The sequence below is a fragment of the Uloborus diversus genome, unplaced genomic scaffold (assembly GCF_026930045.1).
Source record: "Uloborus diversus isolate 005 unplaced genomic scaffold, Udiv.v.3.1 scaffold_11, whole genome shotgun sequence".
Classification (NCBI taxonomy): domain Eukaryota; kingdom Metazoa; phylum Arthropoda; class Arachnida; order Araneae; family Uloboridae; genus Uloborus; species Uloborus diversus.
This window is the reverse complement of record NW_026557765.1, coordinates 6,971,352-6,985,459: the sequence shown is the minus strand read 5'-3', so window position 1 is coordinate 6,985,459 and position 14,108 is coordinate 6,971,352.

Sequence of the window (14,108 nt, the reverse complement as noted above, 5' to 3'; positions counted from 1 at the left end):
GATATGTCTGAGCGTTCTGAGCACCTATGAGTGACCACCAAGTGTGAGTGACACTTGTACATTGCAAAGAAAAAAAAAAACAGTTCTACTAGAAAACCCCTAAGAAACTGAGCTCTCATAATATTTACAAGTAATAATATAGCTTAATTTTAAATAAAATTAACAGTCTTGCTTAAGAAGAAGTTTTACCGTTACTACTAAGCTATATGAAAACTCAATTTCCCAGAGGTTATCTAGTAATATTGCATTTATTTCTGTTTTTAAACTGTAGGTACTCCACACCAAATAGCTTTGAAGATGGTGCCACGAAGTATGACAGTTAAAACCTAAGAAATAATACAAAAATTTAGTTAAAAACTAGAATATATTTGACTTAGTCTTTTGCGTATTCTAAATTTAGTATATTTTATTATTTTTACTTTTTTTTTCCTCTCAATATGTGGAAATTTCTGATACGATCAGAAATTAAACAACTTTCAATTGTAGAGAAGATTCTGATCTATTAAAATTCTAAAAATCAATGATTGCGTTGTCAGGATTTAGATGTTTTTTTTAATACTTCTAATGCGTTTATGCGCTTGAATTATTTTAATCTAAATTATATTTACTTCCTTTTTTCCCCAGGGATTTCTTACAATTTGATTCTGCTCGTAAAGTTCTCTACGCTGCTTAAAGAAAACTACAGAATTTATACACATGTAAAAACTTTTAAAGCACATCAAACAGTTTTTTTTCCACCTTATTTATCTAAATGCAACTATACTCATAAATTATTCATTTATTAATTTAACTTACGTACATTTCCTGATAGCTGAGACATATTGATTGAAATGTATATTTTTTTGCGGTTTATTGCATTTTTAAAATGAAATTATTTTATACGAGCTATAAAAAAAAAAGATCCACAGAAGCACGTTTCCCTATAATTACCATAACTTAGTATTTAATACAAAATGTTTAAACGATTTAAAAAACCTTATTTTTTTCCCCATCAGTGAACTTCATGTTAGCAGTTAGTTAGTGATAATTAAAAAAGAAACATCCCATTAGTTAGATTATTCAAATGGATATTCAAAGCACGATTAATAATTATAAAAAACGATAATATTTGTTTTTCATTTTCTCTAATGGCAATTGCTAAAATAAAATTTCGTTTTTCTACATCTAATTAGTTGCAAAAAATATTTTAAATGTTGGAACAATTCAATATTTAAAATATTTTTTTCAAGAACAACGTTCAGACTTTAGATATTTAAATTTTTTTTTTGAACTATAATGAACCAAAGTGCATAATTTGAGAATTGAAATTAATTACTGTACGGAATCTGCAGATAATTTTGTTAACATTATATTCCACCTGAAATGAATTTACGCATTTTTTTAAGTCTTTAAGTTAGATAAAGTTACTTTAATAAAGAACAGCATATCAGCAAAGCAGCCACACAATTTCACTAAGTATGATACATTATAATATAAACTGAAGAAAAAATTTAAATGAATGCAAGTTTGAAACATCCATTTTTTTTTCAGTTTTTCGTTTTGTTAATTATTTTGCTTGTTACTTTCAATTTGAAATTATTTTACAGAAACAAAAGTAGAAATAAAGTGGTTTTAAGACGGAAAAGTTCAACTGTAATAAATATTTGGTACTAAAGGAAATACAGGTTTCAAAGTTTGAGGTTTTAACACGTTTTACATTTCGTTTCATAAGCGTTATTAAACGGTTATTAACGTTTTGACAACCAACTTAAAACGTTTATGCTACCTAAATGCTTCGTGTGCTACTTCGGAAATGTTTAAAAAAACCTTTAAAACACTACACTAGCAATCAAAACTATTAAAATGAAGTAATGTCTGAACAATTATCAATTGTATATGTTCAAATGCATCATTAAAAAAATATCTTACCAAAGAAATATTTTTTATAAATCATCAGGGAATGGCACACTTGATTATAATCAGACACTGCCAGCCAAATCAGTTGTGTAAAATAGGGTTTTTTTCTCCTACGACGATTGGTGTATGTATTTCTAATAAAAAAATAAGAAATTTGAGAATTTCATTGTGAAATATTTAACAATGTTGTTTTTCGCGCAATAACTACATTGTGCGGTACTAATATACTGCAAAATAAAAAACCCATGGGTTAATAAAACAATAATAATAATAATAACAATAATAATAATAATAATTATAATTATAATAATTATTATTTTTATTATTACTATTATTATTATTATTATAGTAATGGCAGTAAAACTAATAGAGTAATAACAATAATACTAATAGTAATAACACAAATACTAATAGTTGCAACAATAATAGTGATAAGAAAATTAAAGTTTTTTTTTTTAAAGGTTATTACGAAACCCAATGTATCTACATATGTAGCAATTCTTCCGAATCCATATTTAAGACCTATGTTGGTTATAATGTTAAATAATATTTAAAATGAGTTCAAAAAATTTTGAATCAATAAAAAAGATAAATTCTAGCAATGCATAATTGCTTTCTGCAAAGAGACACAAAAATGAAAAATACGCGAAACATTAAAACATATGTTTTGAAAACAACAAGAAAACGAAAAATGTGAATATGGCCAGAATATATTTTTTATCACATAAATATGTGTTAGGAATCTTACCTGAACGTAGAAACACGTGCTTCAGCTCATCAAAATATTATGTAATCGGATTTAGGGTTGATCATCTGTGTCACTGTTTTTTTCGCCTTTAATGCTATTAAAAGGAAATAAGATTTTTCAATTAAACACATGCTCTTACTTAGATGAGGCTGTAAAAAGCTTTCGGCACGTGAAGCTATAATTCTTGAGTATCTAATAAATTTTCTTTTTAAGTAACGTCCCAAAAAGTTCGTAAATATTGTCAGTGAAATGAATTAAGTTTGAAATCTTAAAATACATTAGACATACTTTTCTTTTTGGATTTTGAGATAACCTCCGAAAATTTTCGGTGTCGAAAGAAATTTGATTTTTGTTAATGAACATGAAGAAAATTCCTCCCATGCCTGGGATAATTCTTTCTGATTTTTCTTTTTTTTTTTTTTTTGTTTTTTAATTGAGAAACACGGAAATTCTGAGTAAGTTATAGTTTTATATACTGGAACTAAAATTCTCTAGCTGTAAATTATGCTTGAAATCATTTTCATGCTCATGTAAATATGTATGTTAAAGGGGTCCGAGACACTTTTTTAAGAAAAAAAATATATATATATATATACATATGTATATATATATTGAACAGTTTAGAGTTTTGAAAATTTTTGCACTGATTCATCATCTATTTAATAAGCAAAATAATAACATAAATATAGAAAAAAGTTTTTTATTTAAATTTATTTTATTTTATTTTTTTATGAAGTTAGTTTAAATTGCTAAAACACTCAAAATGTTCTTGGTCAATTTTCAATTTTTTTTCAAAAAATTATGCCCATGTATCTACGCTTTAATTTTTTTCGGTGTTTTAAAAAATATTGATTCAATAAAACATAGAAAATATTTGAAGAAAAACTTCGTACAACTCGAAGATACTTTTTTTAAATCCAATGTTTTAAAGTAAACTTTTTTTTTTTCAAATTTGCCGGATAAAAATTAAAGTCAACAGTTTGAAAACTACATGCTCTAAATTTCATTACTTTACCTTCATCAAGTCTTGATTTATAAGAGTTTGAATGCAAAAATCGGAAAAAAATGCGTCATGGAAAAACACGAGTTTAATTTTTTAAAGTTAAGGTCAGTTGGGCTAAGTGCTTTCTTGGGGCAAGTGCGGCTTAGGTTCATAATCAGAAACCGGGAATATGTGCAAGGCTACTGCCATCTGGGTAGCTTGGTAAACGTTATTACTTTGCACTGCGTGCGTTAGATCGCGCTACTTGAATGGTAACTCTACTCCCTCCCTCGTTTCCTAACTTTTCTCTTTCCCACTACAGTGGCATGTTATTATGGTTCGAGAAATCATCGTTTCTTCTGTTCTTGTTCTCACTTTTTCGTGCTTCCAAAACGTAAGTACAACTATTTCATGTCTACTTTTCGTATTTTTAATGCTGATATTTACTATTTTTTACTTTAAAATCAATTATTTTTAGGGCTGCACCTGCCTCAGAAAATTATACGACTAGGAAAGTGCGGCCCGAAAAAAAGGGACAAGTGCAGCCTCGCATTTTTTGGGGCTGCACTTTCCAATTAATCTCGCAATGTTCTTTTATGACAGATATGATTTGCTTGCAACGATTTAATGAAGCAATGTAATTAATTTTTAATCCCTGCATCTTTGTCAAAAACGAGGACTAAACATTTTGTAGGACAAATTACTAATATAAATGATGATAATTACCCTGAAATTAAATTTTTAAAGTTAAAAACGGCTGGAAATTATAACACTGTGTGTGTTATCTTTCAAGAGACAACGTTAGCGAGATCCAAGACGACGACATTGTATCAATCCTTCCAAATCCCTCTTCAGATCGTAGAGGAAATTTGATATTCCAAGTAACGTTTTCAGGATATAGTATAAATTAAATTGTTAATTACTATACTAAGTGTATTTATAAAAAAAATATGTTCAAGTTCGGCAAAGACATGTTACCTTTTGTCAGTTTTATAGTTACCTTTTGTATTATTAAGTTAATATTTTATAAGTTCATTGATATTCAAGTTTTAAAGATTATTCCTTGATATGCATTTTTTTAAGCTTATTAGCATAATAAAAGTTATCTTTCATGTTCCTTATTTAATTTAAAATAAAAGCTTCATAATTTTGTTTAATAATCCATTGTTTCTTGAACGTTCTTCATTTTACAATGACAGGTTTCGTTAGGAAAAATGTAATAACTTCCCAATGAATAGGTGAAAATAAAAATGAAAAAATCGTTTTTAATCAGGAAAAAATACTCTATTGATTGCACTTGCCCCTTATTTTCTCAAACGGTTTAAAAAAAAATCCCATTGGTGATGCTCTTGCCCCACTTTTATTGAGAAAGTGCAGCCCTAGAGCACAATATTTTTTTTTAAAAAATCAACCTTTTTATTTGCAAAGATTTTAACAGGCTCATGTCTTTGAAAACACACTAAAACAGGTAACATACGAAATAAAAATTAAAAAATTTGTATCAAGTATTTTAATGTCTAGGCCTTAATAAAGTCGAACTATACAATTTAAGGGCCGCACTTCCCCCAACTCACCTTAAATATAATATTAGTTAAATGCATGCAGCAAAAAAATATATATATACCTTCCGTTCTAATTAAGGTCGAAATGAGGTTCAAACGCCCTTTTCAGTAAAAAAAATAAAATAAATTATTTTTGTATAATGAAAAAAATTACAAAATTGGATGATTTTTGTGTTTCAGACCCTCTTAACAAGTATTGGCTTTGGAAAGATTAAATATTTTGCGATAGAGAATTAAGGTTGTTTCCACGCTCCAGTTATCTTTACTAATAATAAAGTTGAAACTATCTCTGTCTGGATCTCTCACTGTCTGTCAAGATCTCTCTCTATCTGGATGTCCGATTCTCTGTCTGTCAGGATCACTGTGACGCGCATAGTGCCTAGACCGTTCGGCCGGATTTCATGAAATTTGGCAAAAAGTTGGTTTGAAGCATGGGGGTGTGCACCTCGAAGCGATTTTTCGAAAATTCGATTTTGATCGTTTTCTATACTAGTTTTAAGAACATTTTGCCGAGCGAATTATCATAACGTGGAACTGTATATAACCAAATTATACTAACCTGAAACCGTAACATAGGCAATGGGCATGGGCACCAATTGGCAAGAAATGCACCATACATTCTTTGTAAATATGCAGGCGAACCAAAGGACCTTTTGATTTTCTACTACGGGCAAAGCCGTGCGGGTACCACTAGTAATTTATAAATTACCGTCAACTAGAGAACTCAAGCGCATTATTAAACGCCAGAATCTCATGTATAATCCATCCAGCATTTCCAAACAAAAGTTGAAACAAATGAATCTTATTATCAAGTGAAACAGCAAGAGTAATTCATAACAGTCGAGACAAGAAATGTTCAATTCATTAATAATGGTAATTAGAAGCAATTTTCAGTTTGTTTGGGAATAAATCAAGCAAATTAGAGTGGTAGTTTATTTTGATTTGTTTGTAGAATTGTAACAAACCATAGACGCATAGCAAATTTTCGCACATTCATTAACAAGAATTTCTACAAAAGCCTTTTGAATCTCGGAAATTCTTGTAAACAAGAATAATAATATAAAAAATTCCAAAATAACAATGTGTCGAAATTGAAGTGTTTAAAAACTATATTAAATATTAATCTGTAAAGATTTCAGTTTTTTCACCAATTAAAATTTGTTCTGGTATACCATAGATTTGTGATAAGGAAAAGCTAGTAGAGTTTGCTCACTAATTAACAAAATAATAAAAAAAATCTGATTATCATGATTTTGCTATACTAGTCATGTAAAAATGTAACATAGTTTGATGGTTATGCATTGAATTTGCGTTTTTGCTTATTTGAATTTTTTTTTAATTTTTTATTAAGTAATGCAGCAATTGTAGCGAAACCAAGAAGTCATTTTAGCTTAATCTTCTCTTTAAGGGACGGAAAAATAGTGCGCATGTAGTTATTGCTCTTCATAACAACAAAAGGGTGATCAATTAAATAAAATTGTAAAATAAAATATTTAGTTGAGAAGTTAATTATTAATTTATTATATTTTTATGTAAACGTAAATTTGGACTCCTAAAGTACGGGATTTTGAAAAACTTTAAAAATAATATGATTTTAATTATTCCCTACGCATAATAACCTACACTGGTGTCAATGTATGCTACATGTAACTTTGTACATTTTCATCAAAACAAGTGAACCTAATATAGCAATGGATCTTCTATTTTATATTCACTGTTAACGTCCTCATTTTAACTTTTACCATATCAGCTAATATAATTCCTCAATAATGTTAAAATAAATGTAAGAACATATTAGGGTGGATAAACTTCAAAAAAAAAAAAGAAAAAAAGAAAAATGAATTTGAATTTTGACATCTTGAATTCAAATTATGTTTTTCGCAATCACGAGTGTGTGTATGTAGGCGTGTGTGTTTGTGTGTGGGGGGTATGTGTGTTTGTATGTAGGGGTATGTGTATGTGCGTGTAGGCATGTGTGTTTGTGCCTGTGTGCTGGCATAAGTGTGTGGGTAGTTGTGTATATGAATGTGTGTGTGTGGGGAGTCTGTGTATGTGTGGGTAGATTTGTGTATGTGTGGGTGGTTGTGTGTATGTGTTTGTAGGTGTATGTGTTTGTGTGCGTGTTTGTGTGTGTTTGCGTGTTTGTGTGTGTGTGTGTGTTTGTGTGTGTGCCTGCATGTGTGTAGTTGTGTATGTATGCGCGTGTGTGTAGGACATGGATGCAACCTGGAGACGGTTTTCGCTTTAGGAGCAGCATCGTGAGGACCCGGTCGACAGTGAGGAGGGTGGCGATGGGAAAATAAAATGATAGGGCATCAAAACAGTCAAGTGACAACAATAAGCAATCGTGATTGCTGAAAAATAAAAGTTTTTTTTAAAGTGAATTTTACTGTAAGCAGTTTTTTTCTCTTTTAGTAGTGTTACATATGAACAATGAAATTGCTGCTTCTAAACAATCTTTAATAATAATAAAGTTTAAAGTGTATTGAGATCTCTGCTCGGCCATTTTTTATGAAACTTGTCACAAAATAAGTAAAGAGCGTAGGGATGTGAACCTGAAAGAGATTTTCCAGAAATTCGATTTTGTTCCTTTTTATTCCAATTTAAGTTCATTTTTGATATAGATTTGATACTATGGAGGAGAAATATGTCAAGCGCATTTGTACGTTTCAGGTCATTCGAAAGCTTGGAATATTTCCCTTAAGATTAAATTTGTTCGGCGTTTGTGCAAGAAATAGAAGATCTGTAAGAATTGTTTTGAGAAAATCGAAATCCAAGGCTTACCTTAAGCAATCCAAACGATTATAAGTGATTAAGCTTGAAATAACACATTAAAAATTAAATATAAATATAATTATTTTCACACTGGAAATTATCTTTTATAAGTAAATATTGTACCTTTTTTAGTCATTTTAATAGTTCCATTACTTTTATTTTAAAACATTTTTTAAATGTACTATTTTTTTGAAATCCAAACCCTTTTCCTTTATTGAAAAGAATTAAATTTGAAATAGTTTAAATGTTAAAAAAAGTTGTCTGGTATTATTTTCTTAGTTTTTATTAAATTATGGTCAGTACACTATTAAAATATTTCTATTACAATGTTCTTTCATAGTGTTTAATTTTAGAAAAAGGTCTTGCTTTCGTTTTAACTAAAGAGGATAGTTTTCTTTCTGCTTCTTTATCTTCTTTACTAATGATAAAGCTGAAAGTCTATCTGTCTGGATGTCCGGAGGGTGTCAGGATATCTGGATATCTGTGACGCGCATAGCGCCTACACCGTTCGGCCGATTTTCATGAAATTTGGCACAAAGTTAGTTTGTAGCATGAGGATGTGCACCTCGAAGTGGTTTTTCGAAAATTTGACGTGGTTCCTTTTCTATTCCAATTTTAAGAACAAAATTATCATAAGATGGACGAGTAAATTATGAAATTATCATGACGTGGAAATGTAACATGGGCACAAGACAATTGGTGAGATACGAAATTATCATAACGTGGAACTGTAACATGAGTACAAGCCAATTGGCGAGAAAATTCACCATACATTGCTTACGAAATTATCATAACGTGGAACCGTAACATGGGCACAAGCCAATTGGCGAGATACGAAATTATCATAACGTGGGACCGTAACATGAGTACAAGTCAACTGGTGATGAAATACGCCATAAATTATTTGTAAATATATATGCGAAACAAAAGACCTTTTAATTTTTCCATTTCGGGCAAAGCCGTGCGGGTACTTCTAGTTAAAAATATTTCTGCGGCTCGTGTTGATTTCTGTTAATCTACGAAATTTCATATTTCTTTTCTCTTACTTTTATACTTTTATTAAATAATGATGAAATTACAACCAAGTTACAACCAAGTGCTTTAACCGTTAAGGCTTTGATTCATTATAACTAATTATGATTTAAAATATTTCCATTTCCTTTCAGATTTAAAAACAATTTTAGTTTCAGGTAATTCCAGTAAGAAAATTTTAATTTATCTTTCGTATAGGACTTCTTTAGTTTACGGTTTGTTTTTTGATTTACTATTATTTGAATGTAGTTATGTCAAATGTTACATTTTTTTCTAACCAAACTGTTCTAGCAAATTTAATTTAGTAAACAATACAAACGTTTTTGAAGTTTGTAAATCATTAAGTTTTACTACTTTAGAAGCGATGAAGGTAAAATTTAACTTATATTTGTAGCTAAATCACGAAAGTAAAGGAACTTAAGTTACTTCATAAGTGGGACTGCATTTGACGATAAATTAGAAATATATTAAGAAATTTGAAGCCGGAAATGATGTGCTTCAAAAAATACAATTGTTTCCGTAATACAGACTAATCAACTGGCAGTCAGCTGCATTACTAGGTTTTAAATCTGCCAAAAATATAACGATATCTAGAAAAGAAAATTACTTCACACTTAGTGAACGTTAACTATAAATATACAGGCGAACCAAAAAAAAAAAAAAAACCCTCTTAGTTTTCTACTACGGGCAAAGCCGGTACCACTAGTAAAAAAAATAATAAAAGTCATGCTATCAAAATTTGCATTTTTCATCATTTTTCAAAAAAAAAGACATATTTTTTCGAAACATGTGCGTTTTTTTTTTTTTTTTTTTTGGCTTTGCAATTTCCTACTCTTTACTTCTTAAAAAAGTAAAAAGAAATATGTTAAAATGTTAATAAAATTACGGATGGGAAAAAAAGTAAAATACTTATAAGACGAACAAGGTATTATCGAGTTTTAAGAATCTTAAGAATTTAAGTAAACGGCGTAAAATATAATATAAATATAGGAGAAAAAATTTATACAGTACTAGTTTGTGGAAGATAAAATGTAAATAGTGTGAAAGACAGTGAAAGTATAATAAATTGCGAACAATTCTATCTTAACAAAACGAATATATTTCTAAGAATTCGTTTTCTGGAAAACGTTCAAATACAACTCGTTTAGATGATTTTTTTTTAATGTCGTAGAGAGAAAATTGTTTGAGAGAAAGATACGTAATACTGTTACACAATTCAGGATATATAACAACATTGAGTTTTATTCCATGTGAAAAAAAGATTTAATTCATGCACTACCACTGCTAATACTAGATACAAACAATTACGTGTTCTTTATTTTTCTATTGAAATAAATGTTTCAACTTCTCAATAACAACTCAGAAATAAGTACCTGTAGAAGCTTGTTTATTTATTTCAACGTTATGTTTTACAAACTGAGATGTTTACAATTTCTCTTCGAATAAAATTAAAATTAAAAAATATAATAACTATGGGCCGTGGTAGCCCGATCGGTAAACTGTCGGATTCGGGGCCGGAGGGTCCTGAGTTCGAACCTCGATGGTCGAAGACCCACTGTCGTCATTAAAGGGGACTGGGCGACGTTAAATCTGCTCGTGGTCTCAATGTCCTCCAAGTGAAACGATACCTATGGGGGTGCTAGCACCAGGTAGCTATTAGCTCCTGGTCTAGTTCTAAATTCTCATTAACTGTTCGATCCGGTGATGGTGCTGCCATCTATCGGTATAAAAAATAATGGAGGCAAGGCACTTAGTATGCAGTCCTCGACATAAATACAATTGTAGTCAGTTGTGACTCGGAATCGAAAATAATAATAATAAAAGTTTTTATCTGAACAAAACAAATAGGTATTATTTTTTAAGTCAATTTATTTTTTGCCCACTGAAACGTTACTTAAACGTTTGCAGTACAAGTTACTTGCTAAACCATTCATCAAAAAAAAAATGATAAATAAATAAACAGTCGTTTAACATTTATTTATTTATTATTTTTAATTTTGCGCTTTTTCCCGCCCTTTTGCGTTACTTCTTTCAAAAGTTAATTAAAAAGCATAATAAGTAGATTTTGTTTTATTGCTAAGTATCTTTGTGAGAAAAAAAAAAGACTTTTGAACTTCTTTTAATATTCATGTTGATTTAGCTAAAACTATTTAAGAAGTAATTTCCAAGTTATCGTTAAGATATTCATTTCTTCAAGAGTGCTTGACTGCCTGAGAATTGTATATTCTAAAGAACTTTGGTTCACACTGAAATAGTAGCTAATTTAAAATATCATTTTAGCTTCTATGTCAATATTTAATAGCTATTGTCTTTATTTCAAGTGTCTTGTTAAGGACTGTTTGCAGCCTTTAGCAAATCGTTTTGCTTCAAGTAACTCAGCTTATGCAGAAAGTTAATTGCCTCATAAGGACCCTTTATTGTCATTTTATAGTGCAAATATATTTTTTTGTGATAAAATCTTCTACGTCACATGCAACGATTTAAAATAAACAAAAATTAAAAAATAAGAAACCTGAAAGAGATAATATGTTCTAGCAATTAATAGGATCTAGGTATTTAAATACTTTTATGCATTTTGAAGATAAATTTTTTAGGTTCTGAAATTCTGATCCGCAAACTTTTTGTGAAACGGAAGTGAAGTAGTTTTTTTTTTATTGTTGCCTAAAACAATGAAAATTAATTGCAATTATAAAGGTAAAATCCTTCCGCTCTTTAATTGTTGCGAAAAATCAATTAAACATAATAGTAATTGTGAAGTTAGTTTTCCTAATTCACTTAACAAATTAATTTCAAGGGTAGTGAACGTAAGCAAGCATATATGTGTATTTTAGGCATTTTAAACTCTTAATGCAAGTTTTCAAGTTTATTTATTTATTTCAACGTTGCTTATGTTCAGCCTTAAAAATAGTTTGTTAACATTTATTTTCAAAATTAAATTTATAATTACGCTTTTTCTTCATTTTCTTTGGCAACAGTTAAGAAGCTGATTTCGAGTATTCCTTAACTTTATCTTGTTTTTTATAATCTATTTTCTTCATTAAAATATAGCATGTGTTGTGAATATGCCTAATTCAGGCATAGAAAGAACAAGAGCGTGGCGTGAGGGAAAACATGCTGGTAATTTTACAGTTCATAATGTAAAAAAAAAGAAAAAAGAAAGATAAACGTGTCACTTTTATCGTGTGTCTTTAAAGACTTTTTTTTTTGTATTTAATATACTGCATTTTTTAAAAATATTTGTAGTTAAACAATGATTTTATCATGCCTACTTTTTAATCAATTTACCTTATACACTAAGTAAATATAAGCATGCCTACGCATAATGATGTACATGCCATATGTATAAAAATACTCTTCTTTATTGTGATTTTTTACGATCTAAATATTATTCGTCAATGGAAACAATTAATTACTTCTAAGTATACAACCGCATAAGGTAAAATACCATGTAACACAGGAAAAAAAAAACATTAAATTTCAGTGTACGTGTTTTGTATTTAAAACATACATTTTCATAATACTAGAAAATGAAGGAAATTCTCAAATAGATCTAGAACCAAAGCCAGATATCAAAGAATATTGATGCCCCCCACTGTTGAATTGCGAGCTCACACTTTCTAAGTAAATAAATAAGTACACAGTAATAAACTAACGTCTTAAGGATTTATTTAGGTGTGAATTGCACAGGAAAACAATATTTTTCAAGGCATACACCACATTTCCATTACCTCCCATATTCAAGGCATAGCACCGTACTTTCTTAATACCACATCCCCCGTTTCTTTATAAATTTAACTCTTTTCTCATTATTTTGTACTCTGATTAAAGTATTTCATTTCAAAAACATAAAACAAATCTGCACTATGTCATTGCAAACTTCGGAATGATACCTTTCCTTTTAAAATTATAGACAGCAAAATAATACTATTTTCAATTATTAACTCAATTAAGCATCCATGTTTCTTTTTTTTTAATACGAGTTTTGCTTTTAAATATATTTTTTCATTATGTTTCACACTTCTTGTATAGCATAAAAATCATGTTTAATGAATAAATTTGTTAATATATCCATTGAATATTACAAAAAAAATCGATAGAGGAGTGTGTTGTACCTTGGGATAGTTTCCATATTTTAATTTTTAATGTCAATTATTTGAATCAAGTTTTAAACCTAAAAGGTAGTTTAAAATACCCCAACATACTTATATGTAATATATATATTTTTTTAAATTCACACAGTTTGAAAATAAAACATTGCCCGCCATTTAAAGTAAAAGTTCCAAGCTGTCCCAAGGTACAACATCCTTTTGTACCTTGCGACACGTCCTGTTGTTCTATCAGAAAGTCTTCATAGTTCCGGAAACAGCTATATACTCGAACCATTTTTGCACCAGAAAACAAAAAATCATGGTAGTGAATTAAATCATGAATAATTAATAATGAATTATGAGTGATTATCTAATATTAAATGTGTTTAAAAGACTACATAAGATTAGAACATTGTTCCATGCTCCTTAATATATCTCAATTATTAAGAACCATGCATATGTTGTACTTTGGTACGCGTCCTAAGGTACAAAATGTTTGACTGTCCCAAAGTACAATTACTACGTGCTTTAAGAAAAACCAAAATGATGGTCAATCTAGATGCACTATCATTATTTTCTCATAAGCAAAATATTTCAAGTACTTTTCTTTTATAACGGAATACAATTCAGTTGATTAAATTTAGAAATACAAAGATAGAAAATGAAATAAAAATAAATAAAATATTTTCTTTCTCTCACAAAATTGTCAATTTTACTCATTTGATGCTGACTGTTACTATGGCACCATTTAGTGGTAAAGGTGACTATTAGAGATTACAAAAACATGGCTGCTAAATATAGATTCATAGAAATTAGCAGTGTCCTCAAGGCACAAAACTATCCCCTAATGTCGTTAATGACCAATACTGCTTGCTCAAGGTTTGAAAATAAGGATTGAAATATGCAATTCTATATTATTTACATATATCAAAATCTATGCCCCCACGAAATTTTATTTTCATGTTTTTCAACGCTGCTATTGAGTTTTTTTTTTGACACGCATACATAAACGCACGTACGCACAC